Source organism: Dendropsophus ebraccatus, chromosome 15 (assembly GCF_027789765.1).
Source record: "Dendropsophus ebraccatus isolate aDenEbr1 chromosome 15, aDenEbr1.pat, whole genome shotgun sequence".
Taxonomy (NCBI): domain Eukaryota; kingdom Metazoa; phylum Chordata; class Amphibia; order Anura; family Hylidae; genus Dendropsophus; species Dendropsophus ebraccatus.
In genome coordinates, this window is record NC_091468.1 from 34,835,121 (window position 1) to 34,841,129 (window position 6,009).

Consider the following 6,009-nt stretch of genomic DNA (forward strand, 5'->3'; position numbering starts at 1 on the left):
CAGTACCCGTTTGTATTGTATATAGCAGGGCTGTGGAGTCTGAGTCGGAGCTAGTTTTAGTTGGAGTCGGAAAAATGTACAGACTCCGACTCCAGCTTTCATTATGTTATTATTGAATTGTCATATGAATTTTATAAATGTTCCTCATCGACGTATTTTATGTTCTATAAATTGAAGGATCTTATTTATAAAGAACAGAAAAACTCTCACATACATTTAGTTATACAGGGTGAAGCATTTCTTCCATATATCAGTAATAAAGCACTGGCCCTATTAGATAAGGTGGTCGGGGAAAAGTTGACGGTCACTACTTGGCAATTTGTTTCTGAGCTGGAAGAGTCTATTGTGTGGGGGGAGATCTGTGCTGTTCTCTTCCTGGATGATTGTATATAGGCAGCAGTGTAATATGAAGATATCCTGTGTAATATAGAGGCAGTATCTATGTGCTATAAACAGTGTGCAGGAAGGATAGAGTTACAGTATACACACTAGTAAGGAGATTCCATTGTAGTCTTAGCCCTGTAATATAAGGAATGCTGATGCTGAGCCTCTTCTGAAGCTTTACTGAGTCCGGATTAGAACCCGACTACAATGAAATCGAATAGTCAAATGTAACAGATGTCAGAGCCCCTACCGCAAACTGACTCGTTCAGCAATTCTCAAATCAAACCCTGGGTGACATTGGCATTCTTATTGTGTTAAAATCTCTCCTGACAAAAATTACGATGGTAGAAAACGAGTCTGAAGATGTCGAATACATGTGTGAGACGCCTACGACTCTGCAAAAATGCAATAATAATACCCCATTCACTCCACCAAACTCACCATGTGTTGGTATGCCGCTCTCCACTTTGCCACTACCACTCCTGTTTTTTTATATAGTGGGACTCGTCGTTGTCCATTGTCCAGAGCTCATGGTAAAGGAATTTACTATGAAGAAAGGTGTCCGTTCTCCAGTTCGGAGGGCAGCACAACTTGTTTGGTGTAATAAGAAAAGGCCAAAAAAATCGAATGACCCAATGATGGGTGTATGAGAAAAACCCATTGATGGCACCACATAGAAAACACAGTCTACACTTTTTTTTTTATTCCTACGTCCAAATGTTATAGGTTTAGATGTTTATATGTTAACTATCACAAGGAAGAACAGGACTGTCACAAAAGTTCACACAAGCTGCTTTAAGTGTTAAAAATGAAAAATCAGTATATGGGGAAATAGTAAAAAAAAAAAAATATAGAGGAGGAAGAGAAGCAATAAGTAGTGTAGCAGTAACCTCTGTCCTCAATGTGGTGTTTTCTCTCTCTGGGAGAAGACTGTGGTGTAAAGTAGAATTGTCTTAGTTACCCTTAGCAATCAGATTCCACTTTTCATTCCTCACAAATTCTTTGAAAAATGAAAGGTGGAATCTGATTGGTTGCTAGGGGCAATTAAGAGAATTCTTTACACCAGTTTGATAAATCTCCCCGTGTGTTTTTCTTCAGTGTGCTATGGCTGCAGCAGGCTGCGTGTGTGTGTGTGTGTTTGAGAAAGAGAGAGAGAGAAATTAAAGGGGTATTCTTGGCAATAGTGAAAAATTCAGGGGGGGACAGGGGTCCTATTTTCCCATCCCTGTGCCCCCGCAGTGCAGCATCATGGCTCATGGTCCCCCGCCGTGCTCCCAACCCTGTAATGTCATACCAACTCAGCCATATCTGACTGGGGTGGGACAAAGGAGCCGTCACTGACTAGCTGAGCAGATAGTTCCTGTGGGGAGTGTGGACACTGATAAAATCTGGGCCTATGTCTGACCTCTGTATCACAGGTATCTGGCATTGTTAGCCTTTTTGTTTTGTGTGTATGGTAAATATATATTTAAAAACATTGCCAGCAGAAAAAGACCACCTGGTCCAACCAGTCTAGTTCTAAGTTCTTCAGGACATGCCACAAAATATATTTATACGGATGACATGCGAGTAAAGATTACTGATATACCATACCTTATGTCCTATAAAACACACTTTTTAGCAAGAAAATATCTTGCAAAAAAGTACCTGCGTTTTATAGTCAGGAGACATCCTATCCATGTTTTGTTTGCCAACTAGTATCCAGGCAACAACAGGTATTAGGCATTACTGGTATCCAGGCAACCACAGGTACTAGGCTTTATTGGTATCCAGGCAACAACAGGTATTAGGCATTACTAGTATCCAGGCAACCACAGGTACTAGGCTTTATTGGTATCCAGGCAACCGCAGGTACTAGGCATCACGTATTTAGGCAACCACAGGTACTAGACTTTGTTGGTATCCAGGCAACCAAAGGAACTAGACATCACGGATATCCAATAGTTGACTACTGTACACTGTGTTTTGGACGGCAGACAATATATATCTGGTCAGGGCTTTCATTACTGTTGCCCTAACTGGAGGATTCTGACTGGTGAATTATTGTTTTGTTAGTGAGGAAAGCTAATTCTGTATAAAGAAGAACATGCAAGAAGGGAGAAAATTAAAATTGATTGGGGGGGTTAATATAAAGCCAAACTCCAGATGATACTTTTCTTGTAGTTTTTATTAGCAGCAAAACTTTATTTCATACATTCTCTTGCTTTAGATAGATAGATGGCACTGCTGTCCAATACCTACATGACTGTCCGGTGGTTATAACAAATGGCATTACAAATCTTTCAAATGTGATACTTTTTAATGTTTAACATCATTTGCTTAATTTTTTGCTAAATAGCAAATTTTCAATACAACATCAAGCGTGATGTAACAAGGTATCTAAAGAAAATATTTAGGAGAGGATCTCACTGCTATCCTGAGATACAGTCGGGGAGAATGCATAACAGCTCAAGTCACTGCTGTGCACTCCCCCGATTGTATCCTGGGATCATAGTGCGTCTCAGAAGTGAGACCTGGTGCGCTCAGTAATTTATATGTCTAAAGCGTTATTGTCATTTTTAGTAACTTTTAAGTAGAATCTGGTTGCAAAAAAAAAAAAAAAATTTTTTTAAAACATCACAAAAATCATAGTGGGCTGACACTTGCCCTTCACCCAAATCACTGAAAGTTAGAAAAGTTGAGCCCTCTGCCGCTTAAAGGGGAACTCCAGGTAGAGGTTACAAAAATGAAACTTCTGCAGAAGCATAAAGCATTACTTACCTGTCTATCCTAGTTTTGAAACTACCAAATATCTATTCCCTTACGTCCCATTGGCATCACAACATATGGGGTAAATTCGCCCCTGCGAGCCCCTGGGACGAAGGAATATTTAATGAAAAAATAACAATTAAATTTTAATCCCCTCCTCCATGAGGTATAAATAGGCTCCACCTCCCCCTAGACCTCAGTCTTTTTTTACTTCGTTGCTGTTAGCCCTAGGGGACTTTGTCCCTCCTCCATTTTATGCTTTGTTAACCTGTTGCATTCAGGTTTTCTCTCCAGGTAATGATTGCTGGGATGCCGCTGGAGCCGGTGTCCAGGTAGTATCCTGATATTTGCTTCTGCAGGTCTTAGCTTTTAAGTTTTTCTTACCTAGTGCGTCTTGGAACGCACTCTGCGTGTCACCCGAGCCGCTGGCTTTTCTTCCAGTCGCGTTCGACTGTGGAACGCATCGGCGCTGCGTGCGTCTCAGCATTGCGGCATCAGCGTCATGTCACTTCCGGGGGCCGACAGCGGCGCGCGCTCTCTGCATGCCGGATTAGCTGTGTGTTCAAGGCAGAAGGTAAGCTGTTGCTACCTCTAGGTCTGGCTGTCTTCCTCTGGAAGGATTTTCTGTGGCTCATTTGGATCTAATAGAAAACATCTGAGTGCAAAGTGCTGTGATCTCTCTTCTATATACTTAAAAGTAAGTGTTGCTGCCACCTAGTGTCTCTTTCCGATATCACTCTAGCCAGGCTAGTGGTTTATATGTATTGTAAAACATTGATTATTTGCAGATGTCTGAAATGGAGACCAGTCCTGCTGCTGGCAAAAGACCTTCTAAGGAAGCACTTCATGTGCCGAGTGTGAGACTCCACTACCTGACAGCTATGGATACCGTAGGAGGATCATTTTTTCCAGATAAGATTCATCCTTTCTTTCATAAAAATATTTATGAATGCCTAAAAATATTTATAATGCCTAAGTACGCTGTCAAAAAAGCCTAGGGCTTTTTCTGTGGGTAAGACTTCATTGTCTATGTTACAGGCGGAATGGAAGGAACTGGAAAAGGCTCCGGGTTTGAGCAAGAGGTTTAAGACCTTATATGTTCTCAAGGAAGAACAATGTAAGGACTGGATTGAGCCTCCAAAGGTGGACCCGGCCATAGCCAAACTGTCAAAATGTACTGTGCTGCCTGCGGAGGACGGATCCAATCTTAAGGATCCGATGGATAGAAGGGTGGAGGTAGCCCTCAAGAGATCATATACGGCAGCGGCAGCCCAAGGGGCAGTCTCCATTTCTTCTTTTGAGGTTTCTAGAAGCCTAAGAAGATGGCTGACCAAGGTCCAGGAAAATTTGGAAGGTAGAGCTAGCAGGGACAAGGTCCTTCGCTCCTAAAAAAAAAAAAAAAGGTCATTATGGCCATTGACTTCCTCTGCGATGATGCATCTCAGGGAACCAGGTTAGCGTAAAAAAAAAAACGAGTACGCTCTCAACCGCTGCCGAAGGGCGCTATGGTTAAAACCCTGGGTTGGAGATGCTAACTCCAAAAATTCAGCTCTGTAATATGGAGTTCCAGCCAGGTAGGCTGTTTGGCTCTGAGCTGGATAAATTAATGGAGGAATTGTCTGACAAGGAGGGGAAGTCCCTACCATTGTCCTATAAGAGCGGTGATTCCTTTCGCAGAGCAAAATCTCCTCAGCGAGGCAAAGGGAGATACCAGTACAGAGGTTGAGGAAGAAACTATTCCAGAAGAGGTTCTGGGAAGCAGCAGAATAAGGACACCAACAAGAAACCAGACTTCTGATGCCAGAAGCTGTCCAGTGGGAACACATCTGAGTTTGTTTCTCCCTGCCTGGGAAGAATTAAGAAAAGATCACTGGGTGTTAAATATTATTCAAAATGGTTATGTCCTTCATTTATCATCTCTTCCTCCTCCAAGATTTCTTCTGTCAAGAAATCTTAAGCCAGAAAGACACTTGGGGCCCTATTCCACCGGACGATTATCGTTAGCATAATCGTTAACGATTAACGATCTCAAACGACCGCTATTGCGAAAGACCTGAAAACGTTCACTCATTTCCATGGAACGATAATGGTTACTTATGATCGTAATTGCGATCGTTTCTTCTTCCGTATTTCTTCGCTATTGCGTTCGTATCTATTGCGAACGACCGAACGATGTCTTATTCAATGCGAACGATTTGCGAACGTTTTGCGAACGAGCAACGATAAAAATAGGTCCAGGTCTTATAAAGCGATCAGCGATTTCTCGTTCGGTCGTTAGTCGTTACTGCATTTCAACCGAACGATTATCGTTTAGATTCGAACGATTTAACGATAATCTGAACGATGGTCGTCCGGTGGAATAGGGCCCTTAGTCCTAGAGACAGAAATTCTTTACCTCCTTTCCATTGAGGCTCTAGAGGATGTTCCTCTATCAGAGATCGGTCAGGGAGTTTACTCCCCAGTGTTACTAGTGCTGAAGCCATCCGGAAATTGGAGGCTTATTATAGATTTGCGATATCTCAACAGGTGCATCGTAAAGAAGACGTTCCACATGGAGAACATAAGATCGGTAAAATCTATCCTCCAGGAGGGAGATTTTATGGTCACCATAGATCTACCGGATGCATATCTTCATGTACCGATTCTGAAGGCTCACAGGAGAGCCTTCGCCATCCAAATTCAGGGGAAGGTAAGACACTTACAATTCAAAGTCCTTCCATCCGGAATACCTCCGCACCCTTTGTTTTCACAAAGGTAGTGTCACCATGATGGTTCGCTTCCGTTTACAGGGGACAAAGTTATCCCTTACCTGGACGATTGGTTGATTATGACTCAGACTCAGGATCTTCTGAGAGTTCAGTTGAACTATGTCCAGGA